The sequence below is a fragment of the Protopterus annectens genome, chromosome 14.part0 (assembly GCF_019279795.1).
Source record: "Protopterus annectens isolate FY-2018-M chromosome 14.part0, PAN1.0, whole genome shotgun sequence".
Lineage (NCBI taxonomy): Eukaryota > Metazoa > Chordata > Ceratodontiformes > Protopteridae > Protopterus > Protopterus annectens.
Genome location: NC_056748.1, coordinates 852,957,813 through 852,975,776, shown reverse-complemented (window position 1 = coordinate 852,975,776; position 17,964 = coordinate 852,957,813).

The window sequence follows — 17,964 nt, the reverse complement described above, 5'->3', positions numbered from 1 at the left end:
CCCCCATCAATAAACTGGTTCTCCAGCTACTTATCCAACAGATATCAAGCAGTAAAATGGAAAAGACAATCTCCTCATTCCTTAACACCCCAACTGAGTCCCCAAGGCTCCATATTAGGTCCACCTCTTCAACATATTCATAAATGATTTCCACAAGGCGATCCCTTTTCCAACATCATCCAATATGCAGATGATTCTACCATTATCTGCACTGCCACATCTATCCCAACACTCCTAACGCTAACTCAGGATGCTTTTTCTACCACTGAACAATGGATGAAAACAAATCACCTAGCACTCAACGCCTCTAAAACCAAATTAATGATATTCACCCCCACTAAAGTCAACACTTTTAATACAAAGACATTCTCTATCAACAGTCAAAATAACACTCAGCTAGAAATGGTGACAGAGACAAAATTGCTAGGAGTCCAAATTGATAACCAACTAAAATTCAACTCCCATCTACAAATAAATATCAAAAAAACCCATCAAAAACTGGGGATGCTCTATCGACAAAATCACTATCTTACAACAGCCACTAAAATCACTCTCTCTACTTCCTTTTTAATTCCATCCCTTTTCTACGGAGCTCCACTTCTAACTAATCTACAAACCTCCCTAAAAACACAACTTTCCTCCTGCTACAACAAAATTGCAAAATTCGCTACCAGCCAAAAGTCCTCAACCCACCACTGTTCCTCTCTCCAACAATTAAAATGGCTAGAACTACCCAGTCATCTCACCTATACTCAACTATCCCTTGCACATAAGCTTATTCTCAACCCCTCCCTCTGTCCCTCCCTGTCTTCTGTATTTAAAATGCACAGACCTGACAGAATATTAAGGTCTAACAACCAAAATCTATTAGAAGTGTATAAACCAACCCGTCCCCCTGGCAAATACCTTCTATCACATGGCCTACCTCGACTCTGGAACTCTCTACCTCCATCTATCCATATCACCTATAACCATTTTATTTTCAAAAACTCTCTTCACTCACATCTTCTATCTCAGTGGGAATGCTCTTGCTCCCACCCCTCATAACTAATACTGGGTATTTCCTTTTTATTTCCTTTTCCTTTCCTTTCTCCTACTTATACCCTTGATTTCACTCTAGCATTTCTCCTAACTCTTATATTATTATTACTATAGTATCTGCAAGAATATACTACACTATACCTCATACGTGTAGGACTCTTAATATGTAATGACTTCTTATTTTTAATTGTAAAATCCTGTTTAATCTGCCTCTCATATAAGTTTTAACTCTTGTTGTATTAATTGTAATTGTTTGTTTATTATCTGTATTATCTACTCAATTTTTTTACATTGTCTAAACATGTCTAAGAACCTATTGTAACCTAAAATGTCTGGAGCTTTTCTCCCCAGGACTCCATTGAAAACGGGTTCATCTTGGCCCAATGGACTATCCTGGTAAACCAACTGCAAATAAATAAATAAAATAAATATATATTTAGAAACCTTGTGAGGAAATTATTACTCTATTTTTGTTTTAGTTGGATCGCTTGTCTGTGTACGTAATAAAGGATTATTGACTGGAAACAGACTGCCTGCCTTGCTGGGATTACTTTTGAATACTTAGTAATGCTGTAGAATTATATATTTTCTATTATTACTTTTTGATTTGACGAGTTTACGTTCGCTACTTCTACTACTACTGTCTGATCTGATTAATATACAGTTATTAACTAAAAATATATGGACTGAAAATCTTCCACACAGAGAAGTTTCTTACACTGTTTTGTTTTTAGACCCATTACACTTTAGTGGGTTGTTTTGAGACTTCGGGGATACCACGGAGATTACTTGTAAATAGCTAATTACATGCACATCAGCTGCACTGCTACTGCCTTAGCCAATACCATGGCTACAGTGGAGTATAATTGAGTACTCCACTTGGGCGTTGTCCCTTTGCTTTACTTGTGAGGAAGACAGTGTGGAAGTTTTTTTGGAATCTATTGCAACAGCTGTATAGAGACGAAGAGTAATATATTGTGTGCAATGCCTAGAGGAGTTGGTCTAAATGTGAGTACTGCTGTTATATTTCTGAACATTGCTACTTGTGCAGGGTTTGTCTGTACATAATACTTCTGCATATGTTTCAGTCTGGCCAGGATGTTTGACCAGCTCAAGGCTGCATAGCTATGCATATAATGTTAGGGGGTTCACAGTGTGCTCCCCAGACATATGTAGTTTGGTGTTACTGTGTATCATACTGTGCTAATAATCAGTACTTGGTAAAACTTCCTGGTGTACGAACCTTTCATCTCTCTGAAACGGGATTAATTTATACAAACCCTGTTACATCAGCAGCTGTTCAATTGTATAACGGCAACTATTTCATATAGGGTCATGTTAGTGTGTCTGTGTCCAGGTATGTTAAGGTTTCAGCAGATGTTGTACAGTAGTTGCATAATTGGTTATGGTATGACAGTATGTATTGATGTAATTATTTCAGTTGTGGGGTAGATGTTGGTGGGTGTACGTAGCACATGCAGGTTTGTAGGAACCCCTTTTATACAACGTCTATATGTGTGTGGGTGTTCTTTCCCTATGTGAACACCTATCCCTTAGTGGACTAATACTGTGGTAATTGCAGGCTGCTTCATTAAGGCACTATTAAATGCTTCCTGTATAGAATGCAGGTACTGTTAGTCCTTGAATCCTTTTGGAAATACATCGGAATGTAATAAAGATATGCAAAATGAAAGCTGTCTGTGTAATTCTGTCATGGATATTTTCAGTCATTGCAGTTGTGTTGGTGACTGTGTCCATAGAACATATTTATAATAGTGTATTGGCACATATGTTATGTTCATATTGTTTTGGGGGGGGGGGCGGAATGCGTGATTGCTATGGTCCATGTTATACTCAGATATGACCACTTCAGATGCTGTCTATAGACATGTATGTGTGTGTGTGTGTGTGTGTGTGTGTGTGTGTGTGTGTGTGTGTGTGTGTGTGTGTGTGTGTGTGTGTGTGTGTGTGTATGTGTGTGTGTGTGTGTGTGTGTATATATATATATATATATATATATATATATATATATATATATGTGTGTGTGTGTGTGTGTGTGTGTGTGTATATGTATATGTATATAGATATATACATTATTGCATACATTTATCTGTACCTCCATAGATGTGTAGATGTTTTTAACCTATCTATATATCTCCATATATATGCAGACCTGTATATATCAACATGTTTCTATGTATCTCTCTCTCTCTCTCTCTCTCTTTCTAGATATATATATGGATCACCTTCAGATGCCCGAGCCAAAGCGACACACAAATCACACACCAAAAGACCGACAACAAAAATACCGACAACGAAAACACGAAAACCATTACACCAACACACTACACGTAAACAACACAGTACACTACATAACATATCCACTATCCCTAACCCAAACCCTAACCCTAAGGTCCGACACTACCTATTACCTTACCCTACCTGCACCCTAACCCTAACTCACTTACCCACCCCTACCCCAAGGTCCAACACTACACTCACCCTACCTGCACCCTAACCCTAACTCACTTACCCACCCCTAACCCCAAGATCCGACACTACGACACTCACCCTACCTGCACCCTAACCCTAACTCACTTAACCCACCCCTAAACCCTCAGTCCCTCACTATCGCACACACACCCTACCTGCACCCTAACCCTAACTCACTTAACCAACCCCTAAACCCACAGTCCCTCACTATCGCACACTTACCTGTCCGCTCCCTAACACTAAATCCCTCACTCTGTCGCACACTTACCGAGTCCGTCGGGTTCTCACCTTGTCGGTCATCTGCGTTGTCGGTGTTTTCGACCCGTCGGATTCCGTGTCGGTGAAATGCGATTTCGGGCATCTGAAGGTGACCCATATATATATATATATATATATATATATATATATATATATATATACATATCTATATATCTATATATGAGCATACACCTTTAATTGGGTACATGGCGGGTTGTCCTATTTCAACACATTCCTCCCTTTTATGTTTTAACCTGTCTGCATACACAACTGGGATAGGTACATCCCAGGTAGCTTAGTGTTAGGTTACTCTGAGGATGGAGTACATGGTTGCGGGTTCTACTCCTGGAAGATGTTATTATTTTACCTCTCAAACTAGGCACTGGTAGGGGAAAGTGTGAATAACGCACATTTACGTGGTTGTGAGCAGGTTTGCCTGTGGTCTGCGCAACATTAAGCAAAGGTCAAACATGTGAAGTGCTTTTCTGTTTACTGTGTTTCAGCACCGCTTACCGTCGTGCAAACACGTGGAAACCTGATTTCAACTGCTTAAGAGTGCTTTAATCCACCTGCATCCAAAAGCCCTTATTCTGGTCCTCAAAATAACCTAACAGCCCTTGCAGGTCTTGAACCTGGGATCATGAACACCACAGTCACTGACTTTACCACTAAGGCATCTGAGATATGTATGAATGTTATGGTGTTTAGAATATACATTGTACTACAGAGATTCCTCACTACTGAAAACAAATGTGACAGTCAGTTGGTGTACATATGTCTAATACATTTCAATGTTCATATGTTTGTGAAAGTAGGTGTTGCAATGTGACATGACAGGGTGTATTATGAATGAGTAAGGTTCTTGCTTTGTGTCCTTTTTATATTGTCCCCATACTCCATGTATGCCCCTCCAGTTCATTTATTGGACATCCGACCCAGGCCCTCCTTGATGCATGATTGCATTACCCATCATTCCTCCCTCACACCAATTTTCACATACCCAACAATCACCCCTTCTATGGTGACTTAGGTTAATATTAATTGTTATAATACCAGAGCTACATGTGTTTTGTGTACACTCCACTTCTTTTGGAGTGCTTCTGTGTCACGAAGTGTGTTCATAGATGCTTATATATATGGCTATTGATGTAACTGTATAATATATATATATATATATATATATATATATATATATGTGTGTGTGTGTGTGTGTGTGTGTGTGTGTGTGTGTGTGTATGTGTGTGTGTGCAGACATCACTGACATATATATATATATATATATATATATATATATATATATTTCGTATTAGTTTGTAACAGTAATACATCTGTAGACTGGAATGTGTTGGTTCACAAACTACAGTACATGAGTACATCACAATGTACTGCACATATGTACACAAAGTCACTGTCCCATTTGTGATCATTACAGTGAAATGCATATGGTATAAGGTGTAGTCTCAAGACAATGAAGCATGTATATACCTCGGATGGCTTAGTGGTACGTCCCATGACTATAGTGTGCATGGTCCAGGGTTTGACACCTGCGATGCTTTACGAATGTTTTTTACTGCAGAATAAGGCTCATTTAAGCAGTTGTAAGCATGTTTAAAAGTGTTTGTGTGACACTATAGCAGAGGTTAAACACAGTTAAACAAACGTAACATATAACTGCCTGTGCGAGCAAACATGGCCACATCCGCTAACTACTCCGGATATATACCTGTCAGTGACGTAACATCTCACTATGTGCTGACATGACATTACATTCTCTGTTGACTGTACTCTCCTGCACACATGGGTTTATATGGGTGATTCGAATGTTTATTATACAGATGATTACTACCTATATATGCAAGCTGTGATTAAAGTATACTTTTGCACATGATAAACATCCCTGCCTTTATCGGGATTGTAACCTCGAATGCACAGATACTATGTGGATGCTGTAACCATTACACTGTTGACATTAATGTTGCTTCCACCTATTTACTTTTTAGATGATTTCTATGTGTAAGCTAGGCTAAGCAAAGGGCAGGAGTCCCCAAACTCACTGAACTTCACGTACTCTTGAAATAACAACATATAACAAATGTATTGTGAGACAATACATTGCATTCCTAACTACATTAGGCATAGCCCCTCACTGACACACTTCAAGGGAAACCTTGTTGTGTGACTGGGTAACAGACTATACACCCCTGGGATCATGTGTCTCAGAACCATACAGCCAGGGGGTGGGGGAGCATGTTCAGTTTGATAGCTGCAAGACCTGTTGGGGGAACTGAATGGTGTTGAATTGCCACATTAACATGCCCCTTTTAGATCACTAAGTACCCCTATCACCCTCCACAACCCCAGTCTTTAACAGCTTCCAGCAACTCTGCCTGGAATTGCTTCATTGGCTATGCTTGACAGAGGCTCAGTTACTTCATCAATGGTGCGGGGAAGGTCAACACACTGTTGCTATGCTTCTAATTGCCCTTGGGCAGATAGATATTAGGCTATCTGTGAACCTCTAATGTGCAGGCCATCACAGCCATAATATGTGAATAAACAGACCTTCATATCACAATATACAATATGAACTCACCATGTAGTTAGGAAACAGTTGAGTACAGCAAGAACATACAGAACACTGATACTTAGTCACTCCAAAAGCCTATCTTGGAAACTAGAAGACTTGTATAAGTTTAAGGCTTTCTATTGCTTACCACTAGGTTACCTACAGGGGAGATGAAAAACAAGCACAGAAGGGGAACATGCATGCAGTGATACCATACCGGCTTATGTGTCAGCCTTACATTTTGGAATACTGGCCAAGGCTATTGGCGCCCCCATGGTGCCTTATTTAGGAGACTCTCGAAGGTGAATACCAGCTCAGTAAACAGCGCAATAGCAGATTCAATGAGGTTTATGCTACTCAACACCAGGAGTTGTGATCACAACATGCATGCACTCACAGCACTCCTCAGGATGGACAACATCAACATCTGTGCATTAACTGAAATCTGTCTTAAGGCTCCTGAGAGCACACCAGCACTACCAGACAGCAACCCATACCACACATTTCAGCCACAGAACATGGACTGACAGACATGGAGGGGCTGTATCCATATTCATCAGGGATACCTACACCTCCAGGTTAGTGGGGCAGCATGATACTTCTGTGATCATCCATGAGCAGCTAACATCAGCAACAAATGCAATCTGGAATGTGGCCTGCTACTGATCACCCTCCATGACCCAGGACCTCCACTGCATCTACCTGGAGACAGTGGAGGACACAACAGTCCTAACGCACACCCTGACATTGGTCAATGCCAACTACCATACCATTAACTGGGAAATGTACTCTGGTACTCACTTCCAGGACCAGCGCTTCCTGGAATGTATCACCTCATATGCCCTGTATCAGGTGGTAACCTCCCTAATGTGGGGTGGAAACTGCTAGATGTGGTCGTCACCAACATGGGCAACAGGTGCACCACAGTGGTGGTTAACCGGTCACTGGTTAGATCTGACCATGAACTATTCACTCTTTCTACACCCTAGCATCTCTCCCACCCACGGATACCACAGTGCATACCTTTCCAACAGCTAAATTTACACTACTAGTGACAGGGGTGGGGGTTTCACAGCCCCCACACTAAGGGGAAACACTGCTCAAGATACAGACAGATTTACAAATGCAGTCTATAAGCATTTACACTGATGTATGGATCGTGCCATCGCTGTAAACCAAGACTCACACCTCCTGGTGGACCTCTGCAATAAACAGGCTATACTACAGATGTAGGACAGTGTTCCAGACACAGAGCAAATCCCACGAAGGGTAGACATCCATGACCACTATTAAGTATGATACGTAGGTCCCTCATAACATCATCCAAGGCTAACATCAGCAAGAGAATACGCAAGGATTCGAAAGATAACCACAAAGCCTTCTTTGGCTATGTCAAGGATCTTTGTGGTGACACACAGATTTGCACTGTGCTGGTGAAATATAGCACAAAATATGCTGACCCTACTGATATTGCCAACATCCATGCAGATGCATTCGGTGCATACTTCACTCCCTAAAGAGCCCACAACACTACCCAAAAGGTACAGAATCCCAACCATTAGGGACACACAGGTGGAAATGGCCCTCTCTAACAGCAGAACAGAGCATCAATGGAGGCAGCTGTTGACCCAGACTGCATCTTGCAAACTGTACAAGACAATCTACCCCCACTCAATTAAGCATTCCTACCTCAGCCTCTCCACAGGCTACATGCCCATATAATGGCGCATGGCAATGGTTATTCTACTCCAGCAGAGTGAAACACAACTGACCATGGTAACTACCACCCCATAAGCCTGACTAGCCTGGTCTGCAATGGTATGGTTTGCATCCTCATGGCACTCATTAACAATGACATTGGTAACCTTTGAACATGTGACCAAACCCAGGTCAGCTTGGTTGAGTACAGTTCATGCCTATTGAACCTGTTTGATATCTTACATACAGTCACCAAGACGTTAGATGACAGGGGAGGTGGTTCACACATACTACCTGGACCTCACCAAGGTTTTTGACACCATGCCCCACTCAGGTATTATTGATAAACACACCAGCCTGTACATTCACCCATACATCACAGGTTGGGTTGCCAACAGGCTTACCCACAGAACCCACATGGTACGACTAGTGGTCTCCAGGTCCAACTCTTGAACAGTCACGACTGGTGTCCCACAGGACTCAGTCCTGGGAGCCCTACTGTTTGACATATATGTCTCAAATGTACAGGCAAACACAGGTGGACTACGGCAGACAATGTTTGGCAATGACTGCAAACTGGGAGCTATGACTGATAGTCCAGCTGACATGGACATCTCTCAAGGGGCCTCACAGAGAACATCACAGGGTGCCAATGACATGGCCTCCAGCCAATTGCCACTAACTGCATGGTCATTCCATTGTGTGAACTGGCACCCACATATTAACACATGAGCGGCAGCCACTTTAATACAGATGAGGTAATGGGGTATCTGGGGACTAAGGTAGATAGTGATCTCCCCTGTGACAATCATATCTCCACAGTAGTTAGGACATCCTTCTATGTAGGCATCTGACTACTAAAGGATTCCCATCTAGACATACTGGGGTTATAGTGCCCCTTTACTCATCACTCATCAGTCCCATCATAGGGTATAATAACCCATGTGGGATGTACCTCAGAGGACACATCCAACAGCTGGCGGGGTCCACGAATGTATCTCACCAAGGGGAATACTGGCCTCCAACATATAGCCTATGCAGCCGGACTAAATAAACTCCTGCTTTACTCAGTGGCATCTCGTTTACCCAGAGAGGATCTCCGTTGGCCAACACAGCCATGTCGAACTCAGGCTTGATGGATATGCTCCACCTATAGGAATCCATGTCACAGTGAGCCATAAATTGTAGTGAGCTGACCTTGCCACAACAATAACCGGATGATGCTGGAGGGACAGCTTCCTGTCACAGACACTCCCCATACTTTGGAACAACATCCCTAACTACATTATACAGAGCCCCTCACTAACACTCTGCAAGAAAACCTTGAAGGGTGGATGGGGAACAGTAGATGCACCCCAGGGATCCTGCCATTGGCTCTGCTCCACAGAGGGATGGTTAATGAATCAATGGGGTGGCAAAAGCTGACACATTTTGGCTGGCCTTATGAATGGCCTCTGGCAGTTGGACAAGTACCTACCTATGAATCTATACATACAGTATCTGCATATGCTGATAGCTTAATTTACTGTTCAAGTGTTGGCTTACCTTGTGCCAATGGCTGTTGTGTGTGCAATAGTTGAGGGCTGCCTATGTTGGATGCACACAGTAGACTGCCTATAAATGACAATTTACAGGTAGTCTTGTGTGTGTGCCATCCATTTTTACTGTGTGTGCAGGTGGAGAAAGGTGTCAGTCCCTAGGTGTCTACACTGTCAGTGTGTGTGCTATACGTTCCCTCTTTGCCAAGGCATGGGCATACTGGGCATGCCTCCGTCTGCCTAGTGGGGCTGGCTCAGGGTGTTCATGGTCTGAGTACCTCTGTGCCTGTGGGGCCCTTGGCAATGCTGGTGAGCTGTGAGGACCTTCACCATTCTGTCGCTGCTGCAGCTGTTTCTGCAGGACCATATTGTGTAGCATGGCACACACTATGAAGATGTGCGTACATGTGCCTGGAGAGTACTGCAAGGCTCCACCAGATATGTCCAAGCAACGGAACCATAATTTCAGCATCCCAAACACACGCTCTATAATTATTCTGGTTTGTGTGTGTGCCTCATTATGGCATTCCTGCATGGGTGTGTGTGCATTTCTGATGGGAGTCATCATCCATGGTTTCAGTGCATAGCCAGCATCTCCCACCAGTTGGCCATTTGGGATGTTCCCCCTGGCAAATAACAGATACAGCTGTGAGGCATGCCAGATGTGGGAGTCGTGATAGCTTCCAGGGCTGCCAGCACACACATCCATGATAATGCCCTGGGCATTGCACACAACCTGGCAGTTGATGGAGGGGTATCCCTTGTGGTTTATATAGTGCCTACCCTGCTCACCGGGTGGTGACTTGATGTGTATGTGCATGCAGTCTATTGCACCCAGTACCTCCGGGTATTCTGCCACATGATGGAAGAGAGATGCATATTGCTGACCAACTCCTCATGCGTTCAGGGGAATATGTGCTCATTGGCATGTGGTAACATGGCATCCAGGAACTGGAATAGTACCCTGGATGCTAATGCCTGTGAGATACCCATGATATCCCCAGTTGGTCTTTGAAAGGTGCCTGTAGTTAGTATTCTCAGGCTTACACATACCTTCGTATCCACTGGGATGGGTTCCCCTCTGTTTGTTCTGGCTCTGAGGCGTGGCCGGTACAGTTCCCCAAGTTGCTGTAGGGTGTCCCTGTCCACCCTGTAACTCTCTACTATCTCCAGATCATGTAGCCCCTGGTAGGTTACCCTGGGTCTGAACACTCTCCTCCTCCTCTGGTGCCTGCTGTGGTCATGTGCATCATCCTCCACACCACTGTCAGTCTCCAACACATGCTGGTGTATCAAAGCTATGGCAGACCCTAACATGTACATAATAAAAGTTCCCCGTCTGTATACACCACTGATGCAGAGTATATGGAAATACACAAATGTGTGTGAGGTGCGTTCACACTTTATAGTATTGTGCTATGGATGTTGCTGATGTAAGTGGGTGTGTATGAACTATGGAGATCTACTTGCCTGCCTTGATTGTTGCCCTTTAATTCACTTTTAGACCTGGATCCCCTCCCATTATCAGGCATGCATCCACCTGCTGTCTTTCTTGTTTTGTACTTTCCCTACCCAGACATGGCAAAATGTGCTTTGTAGTTGATATACTGCATATCACCTTTGTTCTGCTTTGACACTTTGCTGTTTTCTTTACAGTACAGCCCCTCTCCTTCCCTGTTCTGCAGCTAGCTGCTTGCAGCCTTGTTAGCTGTTGTCAATGGCCCACTGTAGGCTCCTAGGTGTTAATTAGTCATTTGTACTCCAGTTTCAGTGCTGCAGCATTTCCTTATTTCTTTCCTATATCCTTCCTGTTTCAGCTGCAGTGCGTGACACACATACCCATTTACCTGGTTTACTTGCATTTTTATCTCCTTTCACATGCATACTTGGTTACCTTGTGTACTTACAGTTAAGCATAGCTATGGGCAATTTGACACACCCCTATCCTGCAGCTTTGCCTAGCTAGGGGCAGACCAGTTTAGCAATGCTCCAATGTGCTTACAGCAATGGTAACACACCCCTCTTTTGATGTCATCTTTATCTCAAGGGCTCACCTCGGTGTTATAACGCTATGCTGTGAGGTGCATCCTTACACCAGCGGGGAATCTGCGATTCACTATTACTCCTTTCATTTGCATGGCATTACCTACTAATTCATATGCAGGTAGTGCATGTGGAAACAGCTCGTACCTGAATTCGCTCGGCGGCCATATTTGGTGTTAGAACGCCAATGCTACGCCTGCACCTGGCACAAGCTTCATGAATCCTGGGGCATGCTTTAGCAGTCCTGGCTGACAGTGGCAATTGGTATGTACTCACTAGTGTAAGTAAGTAAACTGGCCATTAGTAAATCCACACTACTTAGCAGTGCCACTGGTCAGTGGATGGAAACAGCAGCAGAGGTCATTTCCTTTATTCTGAATAAAGTAAACAGCTCAATTTATATTATTTTTATTATTTTTTTCCTGTGGAAAATGTTCTTCAGACTTTGTCCTAATGCATTTCTCATGCATACACTTTATGATCTCTTAGCTTATCACCACTCTCACTGAAAAACACGTATATGATGTTCTCACCAGCCTACTCTTAATTAAGTCCTCACTTACCTACTTATCTTCTCTTATACGTCCCTCTTTAAATGGACTTTTTTTTGCCAGTTTACGTGTTTTCAATCACATGCTTTTGTGCAGGTGTGCCATTGCAATCAAAATGTATATGTAGACAGACAGATAGCTGTATTATATATGTGTGTGTATATATTTTAAGGTATAGACATATATTAAAAAAAGGAATAGTGAAAAATTCAAATAACAATGAAGCCATGAGTTTGGGACATAACAAAAGGCATTACCCATAAGCACATGGACTGAAACAACTTAAATCTGGGAATAAGTCACACCAACTAGAAATAAAAATTATATAGTATAACTATGGTACAATGACAGAATGTGTGAGGCAATCGAATAATGTAATGGGAAGATAAGGTGGAAAAAATTAGGCGGGAGACAGACAGGACAGAGAGTAAGGGGTAGAGGCTGTGGAAGACATTCGCAGAAAAATAGTAGAAGGGAAGGGATAAATAGGGAGAATGGTGTGGACTTCTAAGACAATTCTACTAATGTGAGGTAAAGCTACAGAAAAAAGTTAAATAAGCTAACTTAGTCAAACCAGAAATGAATGTCAAGCAGGAAATCATACAACACTTGACTGGTTTTCATGAAATGGCAGCAAGGACCTTGTTTCATAATTTAGAAATAACTACTGAATGTGAGAAAGGCCTGTGAAATGTGTGCCAACATACACAAGCTTTGTATTTGCTAATCTAACGTAACTTGATTGACCATACCTATGCAGTGTAACACTGACAACTGAAGAGCTAGAATGATATAGAAAATTTGGCTTAAGTTTAGCTGTGACATAGTATGAAGCTCCTTGAATTCCACACAGTTTAACCACTGTACAGAAATGCAGTGGTGGATTCTAGACTGGTTGAGAGCAGCATAATCAGCTGTTTTATTATCATCCTGTACTAGATTTTAGGGTAAAGGGGAAGAAAAATTTCGAAGTAGGCTGTTAGTATTCAGCGGACTAGAAAGAAAATTCATCCATTTGAGGCAAAGCAAAGTCACTCACTTATGATTTGGTGCTGTAGCGTGGCCTTATCTTTAGATAAGTGTAAGATACAGATTTGATATGCAGATTATACTTTAGCTCAATAACATCAGTTGTTGGGTTATCAAGGGAAATGACAGAAAATAACTGGCCCTTAGTAGAAGCAGAATTTTGTGGTAAACAATATGACTTTAATTTTAGTGGGATTAATGTTAAAGCCTGAAATTTTTATCCATTTTCAAACGATAACAGAACTCTTTTGTAGTCCTGTTATTTCTTCTGCCACAATGAAAGAGGCATGAGGAAGACAACAGTCACGTTACCCTCCATTATAGAGATGACTGTTGTCTTCCTCATGCCTCTTTCATTGTGGCAGAATAAAGTCATCAGCATATTGCATTAAGCTTGAGTCCAAATAATGAATAGTGCCAGAAACAGAGGAGGGCAGGGTCAGATGAGTATACTGACATCTAAATGATTATGTCAATACAGGAAAAGGAACACAGAGAGGACGAAAGAAGCATGTTTTGCTACAAGAGCTCCCATGCTATTCTGTGTATTCTTGATGCTTGACCTTCTAAAATGAAATTACATCTCTCTAAAAGCCCATTGTATTATAGGTAATATGATCTGCTTAACCCACACTTTTCTTACAAGAGCTTTTCAACACTGGCATGAACTGGGTCAGTGTGAATGTATTATTGAAATCTAATACAGGGGAAAATCCCTAATGGGCTTTTGACACCTTGTCTATCCTCAGGAAGGACAAAACAGCTGCCTGTGGATATCTGGTAGTATAATCCGCAACAGTGAAACCAAACATCCCTGTAAGTATTTTCACTGAAGAACTGAGAAAACATATAGGTCCTACAGTACTAATCTATTTCTCTGAAATGATTGTTTTTTTTCTTGTGAAAACTCCACAGACTGGCTACTAAGTGACATGTCTTATTATTTTTGTTAGTGGGGTGTCTCCCAACTGACCCATCTTATAGCTCCCTACCAAGTGCTTCACATGTATTGCAGAGTCTGCCAGTCTCCTCTTAACCTCCCAGACTTCCTTCAATAGGGCTGGGACTGACACAGATCTTAAGAACGTCCTAAGGGTCTGGCTGTCAACATCCACCAAGGAGTTTAGTATGAACTACCCTGTAACTTCTCCTTCCATCACATCTCCCATGGCAACAGTGGCAGCCCCATCTCTCCAGCAACTCAGCCATGTCTCCACCCTGTCCTTCCATGGACCAAGCCTTCCAATAGTGATGCCCCCAGCCTCCACCAGAGATCATCGCAGGAGATGACCACAGAACCATCCTACCACCAAGGATGGTACTATCCATCCCTCACTGCTGCACTGTCGGTTATCGAAGTCACTAAATAAACCCATTCCTTACACCACTGGAGTAGTTGACATGTCTTGTTATTGACATATTACGTCTGTATTGCAGAGTTTGCTCTGGCTGCTGGTACTTTATTGTAACATCTTTAAAATGCTGGTATTGGTGTTTGTGTATTTCCCACACATGACTTGGGTCCCATTTAGCTGAGGGAACTTAGTCCTTACTATCCTCCTGGACATTAAGCCCTTCCTCCCAGTGCCTGCTTCTTTTTCCCAGTTGCATTTGGAAGTATCTGGTTACCTCTGCCTTTTGCTTATCAAGCACCACACCTGTGGAACTTTCCACTACAGTAGCTATCTGAGACTTCTGCTATGGCCTGCTTTTACAGATCTTCATGATACTTTTATTTGAATTAACATTTGGTTGTAGCATTGTAGACCAGTTCCACAATTGTTTTTCCTATTTTTTTAACTGGCTCAATTTTTTTTCATAAGTTTTAATTTAATTAATAAAGTTTTTAATTATTTATCATCGTTAGTAGTTTTGTGTCCTTTATTTTGTATATATCTTGTACATCCCTTTTGCTTTATTACTTATTTATTTGTTTATTTATTTATTTTTTTTACCGGGAAAATCCAACTGGGATGAAGACCCACTTTCAGTGGAGCATTTAACAAAACAATACTTTTTAGAAGTTGTTATTAGTGGTTTGTAAATGTTAAGTCTTTTTTTTTCTACTCTTCACATCTGTGACTTGGTATAAAATAATATTTCATCTACTAGGTGAAGTTAGGCCAACTAACTGTTGGGTAGTGGAGGAAGTTTGCAGGTGTTACTAGACACTCAGACTGTAGCAAGTGCTCAAAGTATCCTCAGGAAATGGCATGCAACCTTTTTCCTAGCCTCTTAGCATACAAGAAGAAATATGTTGTGTACAATTCAAAATACCATTTTCACAAAAAGAAAACTACCATGGCTCAGTCAAGTTATGTCTGATTTTAATACAAGTAGCAATTGCCAAATCAGGATTAGAAGTTTACATATTATCTCATCCTTTTTCAGGCCCAGAGAAGTCTCATCCACATTTATCTTCTGACAATACTTTCTTATCTCCTGCAACATTTGGACAGCATGGTACTGATAAATGGTTAACTGTGCGTTCACAAGTTACAATTCCTACAGTCAACCCATTCTGTTTAACCAGCTGTTTTGGTGACATAACTCCACCTAGCAAAGCTTCTTTATTAACAGGTTTTATATCTAGACTTGAATATCCTGAGTAGACATAATTTGTCATGAACATAAGACAGTTCCACACAAATGTAAGGAAACATTAGATTAAGTATTTATCAATGCTGTTTGACTGTACATGTACTTAAATTCAACTTTCTGTTTACTAACCTGTCTTTCTAACCAGATATCTGTACAGTTTTACAAAACAACTAATTTGCTTCTTTTAAAGGGTCCCCAAACTTATTCAAGTGTCCCTAACTGTTGTCGACTTTATGACTTTTACCACTTGCCAGTTGGCTATTATTATACCCCATGGTTTTCCTCACGTAAGTAACCTTAAATGGGATCTGCTCATCTAATATATATTACCTAGGAAATATAATTAGATCTTTTCAAATATGTATATAAGAACACCTGAGAGATGTAACAAATTGTAACTTATTTTAATATGATTGATAAAGACTTTCTTGAAACATACAAGAATTTAAGGATTTTTAATTGTAATGTGAAATTTATGCTAACAGAAAAAAATAGCAAAAGGTGGATGAGGGAACAGAATAAAAATTATATGAATAGGTACAGGCAGTTAATATAATATTGTGCAGCCCGATAATATGATTGTGGTGTTACCTATTAGTGCACTTTTCATGTATTTGAAAATGTAATGTTTAAGGACACAGGTCATGTGACATGATATTAAAATTATATAATAGTATAAATACCTGTGATGTATGAGGTGCAGTTTTCAGTTCATTGCAGGCCTGTAAGCTGAAGACTTTAAGTGACACTTACATATGAGTTTGAATTATATTTACTTGTGATTCAGATATATGTAAATAATGGTGACATTTTATTAGTTTGGTTAAGCGGGAAAAGTACTGTGAAAAGAAGAACATTAGGAAACTGTGACCATGTCTACTATTTTGTGATAATTCTGGTGTTATATACATAACAAATATGCTGCTGCTTGATTTATTGACATGCTTACAGAACACATATTGAACTCATTTATTTATTTATTATTATTTATTTATTTCCAGTTTGACTACTGGGGAAGTCCACTGGGCCAGAGAGCCCGTTTTCAGTGGAGGCCTGGGGAGAAAAGCTCCATAAGACAGAATACAGTAAAGATACAAGTCTATACAAGTTACAGTTAAAAGAACACATTACAAATATATGAATTCAATACAGAGCATGAGCAAAGTGGTTCATTGTGATAGATCATATGGGTTATACTGTACAGATTCATTTAGACATACAGTCATTCATTTAAAGTAAGGAACAATTTACATACATTCATTCATTTAAAGTAAGAGGCTATTTACAGTATTTACAAAGTTGAAATCATGTAGGGAATAGCTATGGGAGTTACAGAGAGCTTAGGTACACTCTTAAGAAATAGCTGTGGGAGTTATAGAGAGCTGAGGAACACAGGAGGAAAATCCTCCCAGGGGCATTTACTTAAACAGAATTAGGTAGGGCGACTCATATTAGCATTTCAGACACCAGCATTTAGAAGGTGCAATTCCTGAACTAAATAAAATGTTAGATACATAACTGCATGTACCACCAATCATAGTATGATTACTTTAGTAAATTCTAAGCTGCATGAACCATAAGTATCAGAACAGTGTGATCAGATGATCATGGTTTATGAATCACCTTATAGACAGTCTAGTATCACTCATTAACTTTGAACCCGTAAAGTATATTTCATAACTGCTGACAGGTACAAGGATAATTAATCAAATTCCATTTTCCCAGACCTAATTTTTCTTTCTTAAACTACTGCTTTTCTGTTCTAAAAATGTAACCAGCCAGCTTAGCTTAGAAAAAGCTTTCTTTAGTTATTTTCATACATGATATACAGCAATGAGGTTCCCGTTCTGCATACTTCCAGGTACCTCACTTGCTCTTTGTTAGTACAAAAGAAACAACATATGCCAACATGCAGTGTATTTTATTCAATAATGATAGATGAGTGACAAGGATACTCTGAAAGTGCCCTTGTTACAGGTTAACTCTAGTTACTCTTCCAACTAAATAGGTCACAACTCACAATAGTTTGTCAGCATTCTTATTGCGCAGCTCTTCAAGGATACATTCCCTTGCATGAAACTGAAAATTAAATGTTTGCAGCTCATGACATAACTCTGCCTCCCTACTGTCATACAATGTTCACATA